A 15,681-nucleotide genomic window follows, 5' to 3' on the forward strand; every position below is an offset into this window, starting at 1 on the left:
TCTCTCAATCAAATGAGACGTCTCTTATATTTATCCACCTAAAAAAAAACATTAAAAAAACGTGTGCGTGCGCGATAAGTTTCTAAAAAAAATGGTTCAGGTTTCCAGGAGGAAAGCAGCTTTTTACATTTAGTCAAGTTATGACTAAATGTTTTAACATAGAGGGGGGAATCGAGACGAGGGTCGTGGTGTATGTGTGTGTGTGCGTGTGTGTGTGTAGAGCGATTCAGAGTAAACTACTGGACCGATCTTTATGAAATTTGACATGAGAGTTCCTGGGAATGATATCCCCGGACGTGTTTTTCTTTTTTTCGATAAATGTCTTTCATGACGTCATATCCGGCTTTTGGCCAAGCAATCTTCGACGAAGGCAGGACTTCGGTATTGCATTTCAGCTTGGTGGCTTAAAAATTCATTGATGACTTTGGTCATTAACAATCTGAAAATTGTTAAAAAAAAAATTGTAATAAAACGATCCAAATTTACGTTTATCTTATTCTTCATCAATTCCTGATTCCAAAAACATATAAATATGTTATATTTGGATTAAAAACAAGCTCTGAAAATTAAAAATATAAAAATTATGATCAAAATTAAATTTTCGAAATCAATTTAAAAACACTTTCATCTTATTCCTTGTCGGTTCCTGATTCCAAAAACATATAGATATGATATGTTTGGATTAAAAACACGCTCAGAAAGTTAAAACGAAGAGAGGTACAGTAAAGCGTGCTATGAAGCACAGCGCAACCGCTGCCGCGCCAAACAGGCTCGTCACTTTCACTGCCTTTTGCACTAACGGCGGACTACGTTCAGTTTCATTCTGTGAGTTCCACAGCTTGACTAAATGTAGTAATTTCGCCTTACGCGACTTGTTTAAGTGCTATTTTCAACGTGTTAATTCCCCTGTCAAATCAATTTCACCACCAGTATCACACGGAAATAGCGCAGCAATATGCCGACCGCGTCGCCGGGGTGAAAGGGATTTTTCTTCTCCTTTTTTCTCTTTTTTTTTCTTTTTTTTATAATCTTTTTTTCCTTCAATTGTGAGTTGATATTTTCAACTTCGTTCTTTTAATCGAGATGAGGGTGTGGCGTATGTATGTTTGGTTTTGTGTGTGTGGATGTGTGTGTGTGTATTGTGTGTGTGTGTGTATGTGTGTGTGAATGTGTGTATGTGTGTGTGAGTGTGTGTGTGTGTGTGTGTGTGTGTGTGTGTGTGTGTGTGTGTGTGTGTGTGTGTGTGTGTGTATGTGTTTATGGTGGGATAGCTCGACTCCCGCGCGAAATTTAGGGCTTTACTTGGACACATAATTTTAATTCGACGTCCAAATAAAACACGTCTTCAAAATCACAAAATCACAAAAGCAAAAAGTATAGTGGAACTCTGCTTTAGACACCTAGTCTTTTCATGCTCAAAAAAAAAAAAAAAAAAAAAAAAAAAACCTTCCCCTACCCTACCTCCCCGGTTTTGTAAAGAAAATCTGGCCTGAAGTCTTTTCATGCGCAAAAAAATAAAATAAAAATCTAAGCTTTCTGTCTGTGGCGGTTTGTAATTTGAATAACGACATCCAATAAAGTCTACCAGGTACGTAATTCCTTTCTAAGCTTTCTGTCTCTGACGGACACATTTGAATAACGACATCCAATAAAGTCTACCAACAGCTGCGAAAACTTTTAAGAAACTTGAAACTCATCAAAAGGAATGAGTTGCACCTTGGGTCATTTCGGTCCTGAATTTCCCGACTTGAGCCAGGCAAAGCAGGAAAACAATACAACGTAATTCCTTTCTAAGCTTTCTGTCTCTGACGGATTGCATTTAAATAACGACATCCAATAAAGTCTACCAACTATCAGCTGAGGAGACATTTGTCTCGAAAAAATACGCCGAGAGGCGTTAAAGTTCCCCTTGGTTTGTCCCTGTAAAAAAAAAATTGGGATTACTGGTAGCTTTTTTGTACTACCACGCATATGTAACGCTATTTTGATAAAGTTGATAGTATTTACAGCTTTCCGGTCATATGTCCGGCTATCACTCACTTTTAGGTGGCAGATGTCCAGATATAACACGTGTTTCAGAATCTCTATTTTTGGGTGTGTACAAGATACAAGATACAAGATATTTATTCACCAATTTTGCAAAAGGATTTCATCTTGGCACGGCACGGTAAAAATAAAATAAAAACCAACCAGACACATATGCAGACACACATCACCATGCATGCATACATACGTACATTACACTGTCATGCACACACAGACACAACTCACACACACACACACACACACACACACACACACACACACACACACACACACACAATTATTTACATTCTCACACATAACCAGCCACATATCTACATCACAAATTCACATCGTCGCCTTGTAAAGGTAAAAACCATATCAGTTTAAAAGGGGTGCCAGTAATATCAATACAACATTAGTGAATACTAGAACAATACCTAAAATTTATAATCCATTTAAAAGTAAGTAGTACACGTAATTATTATCATTTAGTCAGATCATCACATAAAATTATATAATCATGATCTAGCCAGTTAGACAGTTTAAAACAACAGTATTAACAGACTATCACATATCTACTCAAGCACCTGAACCTAGAGTCGCATTGCACAAAACTACTACCATCACAGAACTACTCCAGCACCTAAAAAATTAGTAACTTTCAATAATGAGTGTGTGTTTTTTTTAAATCTCAAAAAGTATTCTTAAAGTCTAACACATGTTTACACTCGCACTCCGTGTCTGTAGCTTTAGAAATAAACAAGTCCAGATATAACACATTTTTCTTTGCGGCAAATGTCCAGATATCCCCCCCTCAGACACGTATGTGTGTGTGTGTGTGTGTACAGCGATTCAGAGATAACTACCGGACCGATCTTCATGAAATTTCACTTGACAGTTCCTGAGTATGATAGCCCCACCCGGGTTTTTTACATTTTTTTGGATAATGTCTTTGATGACGTCATATTTGGCTTTTTGTGAAAGTTGAGGCGGCACTGTCACGCTCTCATTTTCCAACCAATTTTGTTCAAATGTTGATCAAGCAGTCTCCGACGAAGGCCGGACTTTGGTTTTGCATTTCAGCTTGGAAGCTTAAGTATTAATTGATGAGTTTGCTCATTAAAGTTATCATTAAAATCACATTTTTGCAAAGAGGTTCAAAATTAATTGCATCGTATTCTTCATCAAATTCTAAATTAGAAACTGTATACTTATGTTATGTTTACCCTTAAAATGTGATCACAATTAACGAAAATAGGTTAATTAGTACTACGATTACAATTTACGAAATCGATCCAAAAATGATTTCGTCTTATCCTTTATGATTTCCTGATTCCCAAATCATATATATAAATATTTTGTATTTAAAACAAGCTCAGAAAGTTAAAAAGAATACAGAAAAGCGCGCTTTCCTGCTTGGTCAACTACACTACCGTGCTGATCTGGCTTGTCAATTTCATTTTGTTTTGCACGTAAAAAGTGAGCGATTTTCTTCTCGCAGGGATTGACGAACCTGTCTTTGTCTTGGTGAAAAATTGCAGTGCGTTCAGTTTCATTCTGTGGGTTTGACAGCTTGACTAAATGTAGTAATTTCGCCATACGCGACTTGTTTCGTTCTTTCGCTGGGGTGAAAGGGATTTTGCTTCTCCTTTTTTTCTGCTTGTAGTTCCGTTTGTTTGTTTGTTTGTTTGTTTGTTTCTTTCTTTCTTTTTACATTTATTCAAGTTTTGACTAAATGTTTTAACATAGAAGGGGAATCGAGACGAGGGTCGTGGTGTATGTGTGTGTGTGTGTGTGTGTGTGTATATGTGTGTGTGTGTGTGTGTGTGTGTGTGTGTGTGTGTGTGTGTGTGTGTGTGTGTGTGTGTGTGTGTGTAGAGCGATTCAGACTAAACTACTGGACCGATCTTTATGACATTTGACATGAGATTTCCTGGGAATGATATCCCCGGACGTTTGTTTCATTTTTTTCAATAAATACCTTTGATGACGTCATATCCGGCTTTTTGTAAAAGTTGAGGCGGCACTAGCTGTCACACCCTCACTTTTCAATCAAATTGATTGAAATTTTGGCAAAGCAATCTTCGACAAAGGCCGGACTTTGGTATTGCATTTCAGCTTGGTGACTTACAAACTAATGAATGAGTTTGGTGATTAAAAATCGGAAACTTGTAATTAAAATTATTTTTTTTATTTAACGATCCAAAAACAATTTCATCTTTTTTTCTTTTTTTGTGTGATGAGAATCGTTTTGAGGTGTACCTTTGACCTCACAGCCGGCAGTATCTGTATACATATCTGTAATTTTACTCGTTTATCTCTGGACTTGAGGCGACTGGTCATCGGGCATTATAATTATCTGTGTACATCTTCACACTGTGTTGCCTCCTTCGAGGATCATGTGCCGCTGCAAGGTATGTCCCACAACGGTACACGCAAAGTGTAGGTTTCTTGAGGATGTGTGTTCATTTTGATGAAGACTGAGGAGATCGTGAGCATGAATATGACGCGGATTTGTGGACATTTTGATAAAGAGGAGATCTGGAGGAAATATAACGAGGATTTGTGGACATTTTAATAAAGAGGAGATCTGGAGGAAATATGACGAGGATTTGTGGATATTTTGACAAAGAGGACATCTTGCACATTTTGGAGGAAATATGAAGAAGCACTTGGCTGAAATGACCAAAGTAATTAATTAATTTTTAAGCCACCAAGCTGAAATGCAATACCGAAGTCCGGCCTTCGTCGAAGATTGCTTTACAAAATGTTCAATCAATTTGATTGAAAAATGAGGGTGTGACAGTGCCGCCTCAACTTTTACAAAAAGCCGGATATGACGTCATCAAAGACATTTATCGAAAAAATGAAAACAGTATCTGGGGATACCATACCCAGGAACTGTCATGTACAATTTCATAAAGATCTGTCCAGTAGTTTACTCTGAATCGCTCTACACACACACACAGACACACACACACACACACACACAGACAGACACACATACACCACGACCCTCGTCTCGATTCCCCCTCTATGTTAAAACATTTAGTCAAAACTTGAATAAATGTAAAAAGGAAAGAGCCTTTCAAACAAGTGAAACATTCCAGAAGTTATAACCAGCAAATCTGTGAAATCTGTGAAATCCACAAAGGTACACAAATGTGTCCCTCCACCAGGAAATGAGTCGCATGTCACCTCGCGCGGTTCTGCGCTAGGCTTAAGGTAGTTCACTGGACCCGTTAAATATAAATTGGTTTCTCCCAAAAGTTGGTTATTTTTTAAGTTCGATCTGTCTGCTATGCATTCAGCATAAAAAAAATATAGGGTAGTGGGTTCGTTTCGGAGCTATGAGTCTCGGAAGACAGTGCCCGTTTTGAATTTTGAACCGAAAAATCGAAAAATGGGTATGTTTTGAAAACGGCCAATTACACAAACATCTGCATAGGAATAGTCATTTAAAAAATATCACCCAAAGCAGCAATGGGCAGGTAACGAAGTGCACTGGTAAACGAAAATGTTGCGCATACTCAAACTTTGTGACGTCACGTCTTTTGCCAGAGTTTATTTTAAATTTGTTCCTCATGTTGAGGTATTTTATTGCTGGTAGCCTGGAAATAAATTACGATTTGATGAGATGGGTTGTAAACGCAAGAGCGATCAAAACGGCATTAAAAAAACCAAAAAAAATGACAGGTTGGTAGTGTTTTTAGGGGGTTTCACTCCCTTGATTAACCCCACCCTTTGCACTATTACTGTCCAGTGTGCCTCAGAAAAATATGTGTCACGATAATGTAAAGGGCTGTTGTCCGATCATTTGTCTCAGATATATGAGCCAACTAAATTATGTTTTTAAAAACCACTGTTACATATGACCTCTGTTGAAAGTCAAAGGTCACCGCAACTTTGAAAGGCCACAAGTCCGATTCAAATGTAATAAAAACGCCAATCAAAAGGTGGAGGTCACTTGTTTGATACAAGTGTAATAATAAAAATTAATAATCAAGGCTTGGTTTATAATTTTGCTTAATAGTGCGTACTGTTATTTGTTACGGTTTGAAGGCTGGGACTTTTTGAGGGTGGAATTAAAGCAATTTTTCGCCTTATGGGCCCCTTATGCCTCGAAGGACTTCAATTATTGTATTATCTGCTGCCAGCGTACAGTAGAAAGAGGGCTGCATACACAAGACACTTGTTCTTAATACTACTGGCTGTTATTCTAGTTCAAACACCGGTTTTAACATGTGGTATTCTGATGCAATCACGCTGTGAGCATCACGGGTTGGGAGACACTCTCTTACCTGCTACCGGAGCTTCAATGTTAGCTTTGGTGATTATTACGATGTCACTGGCAAAGAGAACGGCTTCTGTACCGATTTCATTAGATGCCCACGTGTTTTTGACCTCGTGGTTGGTAGGCGTGTCGCATTGTTTTTATTTCTGGCGGTGTCGTCATTTTCTGACGTCATTTGTTCTGGGCCGCGTCACCACACTTCCGCTGCCTGAAAAATGTGACGTTTTTTCTATTTACGCCATTCGAATGTTCGACGTCTTCTTCTTCTTCTTCTTCTGCGTTCCCTGTTCGATGTGTTCGAATTCCCAGCCTGCCAGGAAAAAATGGCGACACAACTCAGTGGCTTCCCTTTGTGTATGAAGAGTAATATCCCTGTCTCCATTTGACCTGCCTTAATATGAGTCCGGGGAGTGTCTGGTAACAGTGTGTGGGTCACCTTAGTCACAGGCTTATAACTCAAACAGGTTTTGCTCTTTTCTAAAACGGTTTTCACCACTGAATAGAGCATAAAAATCTCGTTATGAAAATGTAAAATAATGAAAATCATGCAAAGGTGACATGCGACTCATTCCGTGGTAGAGGGTCACAAATATTAAAGGTCCTTGTCTTCATTTTCATACCGAAATCGCCATGTGACCATTAAAATGCAGAGTCTATTATCTACTAATATCAACAATACATCCCCTTTCGATCAGGAAAGACGAAGCCAGTGTAGCCGTTTGAAAATTCATTGCAGTATTCCAGCGTAGTACTCATAGTAGGATATCCTTATTTGGAAAATGCCAAGCGCAAAACTCCTCTCAAATCCCGCGCATTTCGTGCGTTTAAAAAAAAGCGTGGACAGCGCTCCAGAGTCAAACTGTTGCTGCACTTGTTTGGGCGTGGCTATAAGCATAGTGACATGAATTTGATTGGTCAGTATTTTTAGGCAAAGCACATGTTCTCAGCAAACAGAAAACAAAATATTGGAAGCGTGAGTCACGCTAACCAAAAATAAAATCTTTTTTTACATATATTTTTTTTCTATACATTTTTTCTCCATGGTTCATTCATCATTTGACATAATTTTGTATCGAAATCTAACCATAAGATTATTGAAAAAAAGCAAAAATGTAGACGGCCACCTTTAAAACCGTGTGGGTTTAAAGAGGGGGTGTTCATTTTTACAGGTTGCAAGTTTAAACAAACAAAATCGGTATTTAAAATTACCAATCGTATTTCGCAAAGTTCACCATTTGACTTTATCGTTGACGAATGATACTTAAAGCGTCAGATGTCGACAGTCAATAAAGCAAAACCCTTTGAAAAAAAAAAGAAACAAGTCGCGTAAGGCGAAAATACAATATTTAGTCAAGTAGCTGTCGAACTCACAGAATGAAACTGAACGCAACGCAACGAAGCAAGACCGTATACTCGTAGCATCGTCACTCCACCGCCCGTGGCAAAGGCAGTGCACGTGGAATTGACAAGAAGAGCGGGGTATTCGTTGCGCTGAGAAGGATAGCACGCTTTACTGTACCTCTCTTCGTTTTAACTTTCTGAGCGTGTTTTTAATCCAAACATATCATATCTATATATTTTTGGAATCAGGAACCGACAAGGAATAAGATAAAAGTGTTTTTAAATTGATTTCGAAAAAAAAATTTTGATAATAATTTTTATATATTTAAATTTCAGAGCTTGTTTTTAATCCGAATATAACATATTTATATGTTTTTGGAATCAGCAAATGATGGAGAATAAGATAAACGTAAATTTGGATCGTTTTATACATTTTTATTTTTTTTTACAATTTTCAGATTTTTAATGACCAAAGTCATCAATTAATTTTTAAGCCACCAAGCTGAAATGCAATACCGAACCCCGGGCTTCGTCGAAGAGTACTTGACCAAAATTTCAACCAATTTGGTTGAAAAATGAGGGCGTGACAGTGCCGCCTCAACTTTCACGAAAAGCCGGATATGACGTCATCAAAGACATTTATCAAAAAAATGAAAAAAACGTTCGGGGATTTCATACCCAGGAACTCGCATGTCAAATTTCATAAAGATCGGTCCAGTAGTTTAGTCTGAATCGCTCTACACACACACACACACGCACACACACACGCACGCACACACGCACATACACCACGACCCTCGTTTCGATTCCCCCTCGATGTTAAAATATTTAGTCAAAACTTGACTAAATATAAAAAGAGGAAATAAACAAACGAACGAATGAAATGTAATAATACACAAATGCATAATAATTATACAGCGCATGTATTCAGGGTAAATTCCTGCTTAAAGCGCTGCAAAACAAACGACGGAACGAAATAATGAACGAACAAACAAACGAACTAACGTGCATGCGACCTAGATGAATTGCAAGAGATACGTACTCCCCTAATAGCTCCACACTTCTCAGAGGAAAAAAGGGAAGTAAGCGCTCTAGATGTATATGATATGCATGATAGAGTTAGTGAGAGTTACGCGGAACCAATCTCCTGGCACCTGAGAGAAAACGGACAGCTTTGACATGATTAATCTCCTGGCACCAGAGAGAATACCTAGCATTAAACTGGAAAAAAGCGACTTTCATCCCACAAACTTACGCTTTGGGTTTCAAACGATATCACCACACACCACCAGGAATACGAATCAATCAGTGTCTAAACCTTCAATTATTCAACTGTTACGCACGTATGGATAACACCCATTACAGAGAAACCTCCCGTTTATGACCCCCCAATTGAAGACTTCCCCCTGTTTCAGACCTTACCTTTTCAGATGCGCTCTTCATAACCTCTGGGAACCGGCACGGTTGGCCTAGTGGTAAGGCGTCCGCCCCGTGATCGGGAGGTCGTGGGTTCGAACCCCGGCCGGGTCATACCTCAGACTTTAAAATTGGCAATCTAGTGGCTGCTCCGCCTGGCATCTGGCATTATGGGGTTAGTGCTAGGACTGGTTGGTCCGGTGTCAGAATAATGTGACTGGGTGAGACATGAAGCCTGTGCTGCGACTTCTGTCTTGTGTGTGGCGCACGTTATATGTGACCCTCCATGTCACCTCGCGCGGTTCTGCGCTAGGCTTAATAAATTATAAGTCCGGGGAGTGTCTGGTAACAGTGTGTGTGTCACCTTAGTCACAGGCTTATAACTCAAACAGTTTTCGCTCTTTTCTAAAACGGTTTTCACCACTGAATAGAGCATACAAATCTCGTTATGACAATGTAAAAATATAAAAATCATGCGACTCATTCCGTGGTGGAGGGTCACATATGTCAAAGCAGCACCTTCGTGGTTGGCTGGGCGTTAAACAAACAAACAAATACAAATTCATCACCTCTGTAAATTAACCTCCATTTTAAGACTTCTTCCTTTATAATACCTGATTTTCTCAGATGTGTGCAGGTCCGTTAAAGGAGGGGGGGGGGTTCCAGACTACTGGCCCAAGCACAAGCTCGGGCAGGCCATTCTAAGGGAGTGAATACGATCGCTTACGCGAGACACATGGAATCTTTGAAGGACCCATTGGCACACATGGCTTAGGCCACAAAACAAAAATTGTCTGTTTCTGGTCACCCGACCGACCCTAAATTTCGGCGCCGACCCTAAACTTTTTTTTTCCAAACTCAAAATTTTATTTATTTTTTTGGTGGTAAAGGACAGGGTGAGAAAATGAACAACAAAAACGTGTGAAAACGAAAGTCCGCTGACGATTTGTAAATGTGTTGAGTGTCTTGTCTCTATGTATAGTGAATCCAGTCTCTTTGCGCGATTTTTAAAGTTAGTTTTATTGGTCTACATTTGGGGTAAAAAAAAAAATAAAATAAAATAAAAAAAAAATCCCGACCTACCGACCCTATTTTTTTAGCCATGTTACCAGAAACAGACAATTTTTTTTTTGGCCTTAGCTTGCATAGCCACACTAGCCTTGGCATTTGCGCAACTGGGGCGGGGATATAGCTCAGTTGGTAGCGCGCTGGATTTGTATTCAGTTGGCCGCTGTCAGCGTGAGTTCGATCCCAGGTTCGGCGGAAATTTATTTCACAGAGTCAACTTTGTGTGCAGACTCTCTTCGGTGTCCGAACCTCCCCCCGTGTACACTACATTGGGTGTGCACGTTAAAGATCCCACGATTGACAAAAGGGTCTTTCCTGGCAAAATTGCTTAGGCACAGTTAATAATTGTCTACCTATACCCGTGTGACTTGGAATAATAGGCCGTGAAAGGTAAATATGCGCCGATATGGCTGCAATCTACTGGCCGTATAAAATTTCATCTCACACGGCATCACTGCAGAGCGCCTAGAACTGTACCCACGGAATATGCGCGATATAAGACTCATTGATTGATTGATTGAACTGCGGCCTCAAAAGGCTCTATTCTGAACATGCAGACACCATTCTAGCTTTTCCAAGTCTGGTCCGGCGAAAGTAGTAACTCAGTGAATGAAGCCTTTTCAGACGACGGACTGGACAAAGTGTTTGCATTTGCTCGATTTGTATCGGCTGGGGACCGGTGTTGGTTTTATCAGACAACTTTGGCAGAAATGGTGTGGACTTGTCTTACCCTGAGCTGTAGTTTCGCGGGGCTGTTAGAGTGGTTGACAAAGGGGAAAGTGTATGGAGGAGGGAGAAATGAATAATGAGGTGAGTAAAGAAGATGAGTCACTGAGCGAGACAGAGAGAGAAATGAGTGTAAATAGGAAGAGAGACGATGGGGAATATAGAAGAGTGGAGAGAGAGAGAGAGAGAGAGAGAGAGAGAGAGAGAGAGAGAGAGAGAGAGAGAGAGAGAGAGAGAGAGAGAGAGAGAGAGAGAGAGAAAGAGATAGAGAGCGAGACAGAGCAAGAGAGAGAGAGAGCGAGAGAGAGAGCGAGAGAGAGAGAGATCAAATCAAATCAAATCAAATCAAATTTTATTTTTCGAGGGTTGTGGCATAAGCAATACAACGAGCTTTTTTTTAACCAGCCCTCGCCCAGAGAGGGGACTAATTCACATATTTACACGGATATTCACGTATACAAAAAAAAACAAGTCGCGTAAGGCGAAAATACAATATTTAGTCAAGTAGCTGTCGAACTCACAGAATGAAACTGAACGCAACGCAACGCAGCAAGACCGTATACTCGTAGCATCGTCACTCCACCGCCCGTGGCAAAGGCAGTGCACGTGGAATTGACAAGAAGAGCGGGGTATTCGTTGCGCTGAGAAGGATAGCACGCTTTTCTGTACCTCTCTTCGTTTTAACTTTCTGAGCGTGTTTTTAATCCAAACATATCATATCTATATATTTTTGGAATCAGGAACCGACAAGAAATAAGATGAAAGTATTCTTAAATTGATTTCGAAAAAAAAAATTGATAATTTTTATATATTTAATTTTCAGAGCTTGTCTTTAATCCGAATATAACATATTTATATGTTTTTGGAATCATCAAATGATGGAGAATAAGATAAACGTAAATTTGGATCGTTTTATAAATTTTTATTTTTTTTTACAATTTTCAGATTTTTAATGACCAAAGTCATTAATTAATTTTTAAGCCACCAAGCTGAAATGCAATACCGAACCCCGGGCTTCGTCGAAGAGTACTTGACCAAAATTTCAACCAATTTGGTTGAAAAATGAGGGCGTGACAGTGCCGCCTCAACTTTCACGAAAAGCCGGATATGACGTCATCAAAGACATTTATCAAAGAAATGAAAAAAACGTTCGGGGATTTCATACCCAGGAACTCTCATGTCAAATTTCATAAAGATCGGTCCAGTAGTTTAGTCTGAATCGCTCTACACACACACACACACACACACGCACGCACGCACATACACCACGACCCTCGTTTCGATTCCCCCTCGATGTTAAAATATTTAGTCAAAACTTGACTAAATATAACAAGTCGCGTAAGGCGAAAATACAATATTTAGTCAAGTAGCTGTCGAACTCACAGAATGAAACTGAACGCAATGCAACGCAGCAAGACCGTATACTCGTGGTCCACCGCTCACGGCATAGGCAGTGAAATTGACAAGAAGAGCGGGGTAGTGGTTACGCTATGCTGCATAGCACGCTTTTCTGTACCTCTCTTCGTTTTAACTTTCTGAGCGTGTTTTTAATCCAAACATATCATATCTATATATTTTTGGAATCAGGAACCGACAAGGAATAAGATGAAAGTGTTTTTAAATTGATTTCGAAAAAAAAAAATTCATAATAATTTTTATATATTTAATTTTCAGAGCTTGTTTTTAATCCGAATATAACATATTTATATGTTTTTGGAATCAGCAAATGATGGAGAATAAGATAAACGTAAATTTGGATCGTTTTATAAATTTTTATTTTTTTTTACAATTTTCAGATTTTTAATGACCAAAGTCATTAATTAATTTTTAAGCCACCAAGCTGAAATGCAATACCGAACCCCGGGCTTCGTCGAAGAGTACTTGACCAAAATTTCAACCAATTTGGTTGAAAAATGAGGGCGTGACAGTGCCGCCTCAACTTTCACGAAAAGCCGGATATGACGTCATCAAAGACATTTATCAAAAAAATGAAAAAAACGTTCGGGGATTTCATACCCAGGAACTCTCATGTCAAATTTCATAAAGATCGGTCCAGTAGTTTAGTCTGAATCGCTCTACACACACACACACACAGACACACAGACACACACACACACGCACATACACCACGACCCTCGTTTCGATTCCCCCTCGATGTTAAAATATTTAGTCAAAACTTGACTAAATATAAAAAGGTAGAGAAAAACAACAACATATGAATATTTACACATTACATATTATACACAAATATATGTAACGTAGTGAAAACAATGCTGAATACACATGCATGAGTAAATGTGTTATTAAAGCTTTGAGTGTTTTTGTGTGGATATAATGAGCACTGATGCTTTGGACAAATGAGAGACCGAGAGAGAGAGAGAGATAAAGAGAGAGAGAGATAAAGAGAGAGAGAGAGCGAGCGAGAGAGAGAGAGAAAGAGAGAGAGAGAGAGAGAGAGAAAGAGAGAGAGAGACAGAGAGAGACAGAGAGAGAGAGAGAGAGACAGAGAGAGAGAGAGAGAGAGAGACACAGAGAGACAGAGAGAGAATGGACGTGGGTTGGTGGGGAGACAGCCAGTCACCCAGCCAACTAGACAGACAACGAAAGTACTTTAAAGAGCGTATGCGTACGAACGAATAGGTCCTGGAACAGATATTGCAAATCAAGGAAATAAGTAGTTATGTTGTCGGTCTATACATTTCCCCTTGCCTCAGCAAAACACTCCCCCCCCCTCCCCCCGCGGGTTAGGGGGAAGAATTTACCCGATGCTCCCCAGCATGTCGTAAGAGGCGACTAACGGATTCTGTTTCTCCTTTTACCCTTGTTAAGTGTTTCTTGTATAGAATATAGTCCATTTTTGAAAAGATTTTAGTCAAGCAGTATGTACGAAATGTTAAGTCCTTTGTACTGGAAACTTGCATTCTCCCAGTAAGGTACTATGTTGTACTACGTTGCAAGCCCCTGGAGCAAATTTTTGATTAGTGCTTTTGTGAACAAGAAACAATTGACAAGTGGCTCTATCCCATCTCCTCCCCCCCTTTCCCTGTTGCGATATAACCTTCGTGGTTGAAAACGACGTTAAACACCAAATAAAGAAAGAAAGCAAAACACTACTTAATCCCGCCAGAGTCATCGTCGCGGGACCATAATTCAAAACAGAGAACACTGCTCGCCGAAATCCTCACTGAAGTATATACTGTAAGGGAATGCAAGGCAAAGCAACTCGCGCAGTCCTTTGTATCCCCCCATACACATTCGGGGTGCTGTCTCCCTGGGGAAAGCAAGCTGCCATAGTGCGGTGCTACCCTTTTTTTTTTTTTTTTTTTTGTGCTACCCAGTTTACTTGTCGATTAATTTACTCCAATGTCAACGTGGGTTAATTTGCTTCAGTGTTTCGACACACTGGCAATTTCTCTGTTTTGTCTGCATGCGAGTGTTCCTGGTTTTTTTTAAGCCCTGAGACTATCGCTGTGAATGTGGGATCTTTATCGTGCGCACGCGTGCACACGGGAGTGTTCGATCACCGAGAATAGGGTTCACAGACAGGGGACTTGGAAATAAATCCCGCCGAAGAGATATAGGCAAAGAGAGAGAGTGAGAGAGATAGACAGACAGACATACAGATAGACAGACAGATAATAATAATAATAATAATAATAATAATTGTCAGTAAGTACTGGTGTCACATGACTGATGTGAACCAGTTGATTGGCTAATGGCGATGCGCTAAAACTGTTAGCGCACTCCAAGAGTGCGCTAACTTTTCCACAGAGCGTATTCTTACGCCCTTTACCTAAGCAAGACTGTGCTCTCATCCTCAAAATTAATTACTGACATGTAGCTTATATTTTCCACAATACCAAATGACCATAAATTCCCTGCTTCTCAATTAAAGCAGAAGTGGGTTTTTTTCTGACAGATTGCATGTGCCTGTGCCACAGTGCGGCTGCCACTGATATAAAAATACAAGCCGCTGTGTTTCATCTAATTCTCGCCGACTTGCATAGATTCTTCTCATCGTGTTAGTGGCATGTAGCTTATCAGCCACATTACCAAATGATGAGTTAATATAAAATTCCCACCCGCTAGCAGAAAACACAAGTGTTATTCCGATAACGTACCAGCTAGACCAGTTTGGAAGACTGACTCGATCGACTCTGTCATACGTAGCCGCACTGACTACACTGAAATACGACTGCATCAGTTCAGTAAAATACTAAATGAATGGTTTCCGAATTATTATTTCAAGGCAAGAACAATCGTAATCGAAAACGTGTAGGGTTCAGAACGTTCTTACCATTATAAGACTTATTACCAGCGTGCCTCGTGCGTGCAGACTCAGTCAGTGCAGACTGCATGCAGTGGTTTGATTGCCCTAGCAGACGACATAAACCCCGCTCAGCAAATTAACATGTTGGGCAAATTTGAACGAAAAAACGATGGGGATATAATACGTGTAGGGTTCAGAGCATTCTTACCGTTCATATTTAGTATCAGACTCCCCGATGAGTGAAGATACAACACGAGAAATATGCCACATTTGTTTTGAAAATGTGCGAACCGTCGAGTCCCGCGGCTTCGAGTCAATTCAAGGGGAGTCACTCCGCACAGTCAATCCGTCGAAGCTCGACTGGAGGTTTCGAATCGCAAATAATGAAGAGCACAGCCCTTTCTCCGAGTTCAAATGAGGTCTCTCTGAAAGATCATCACTGTTCAGATTAACGCTACACTGGAATTTACCAACAGAAATTAAAATGCGTGTGACGAAAGCACGACACACTTGAGACACCCCACACAAAAGTAGATCTTTA

Source organism: Littorina saxatilis, unplaced genomic scaffold, assembly GCF_037325665.1.
Source record: "Littorina saxatilis isolate snail1 unplaced genomic scaffold, US_GU_Lsax_2.0 scaffold_398, whole genome shotgun sequence".
NCBI classification, from domain to species: domain Eukaryota; kingdom Metazoa; phylum Mollusca; class Gastropoda; order Littorinimorpha; family Littorinidae; genus Littorina; species Littorina saxatilis.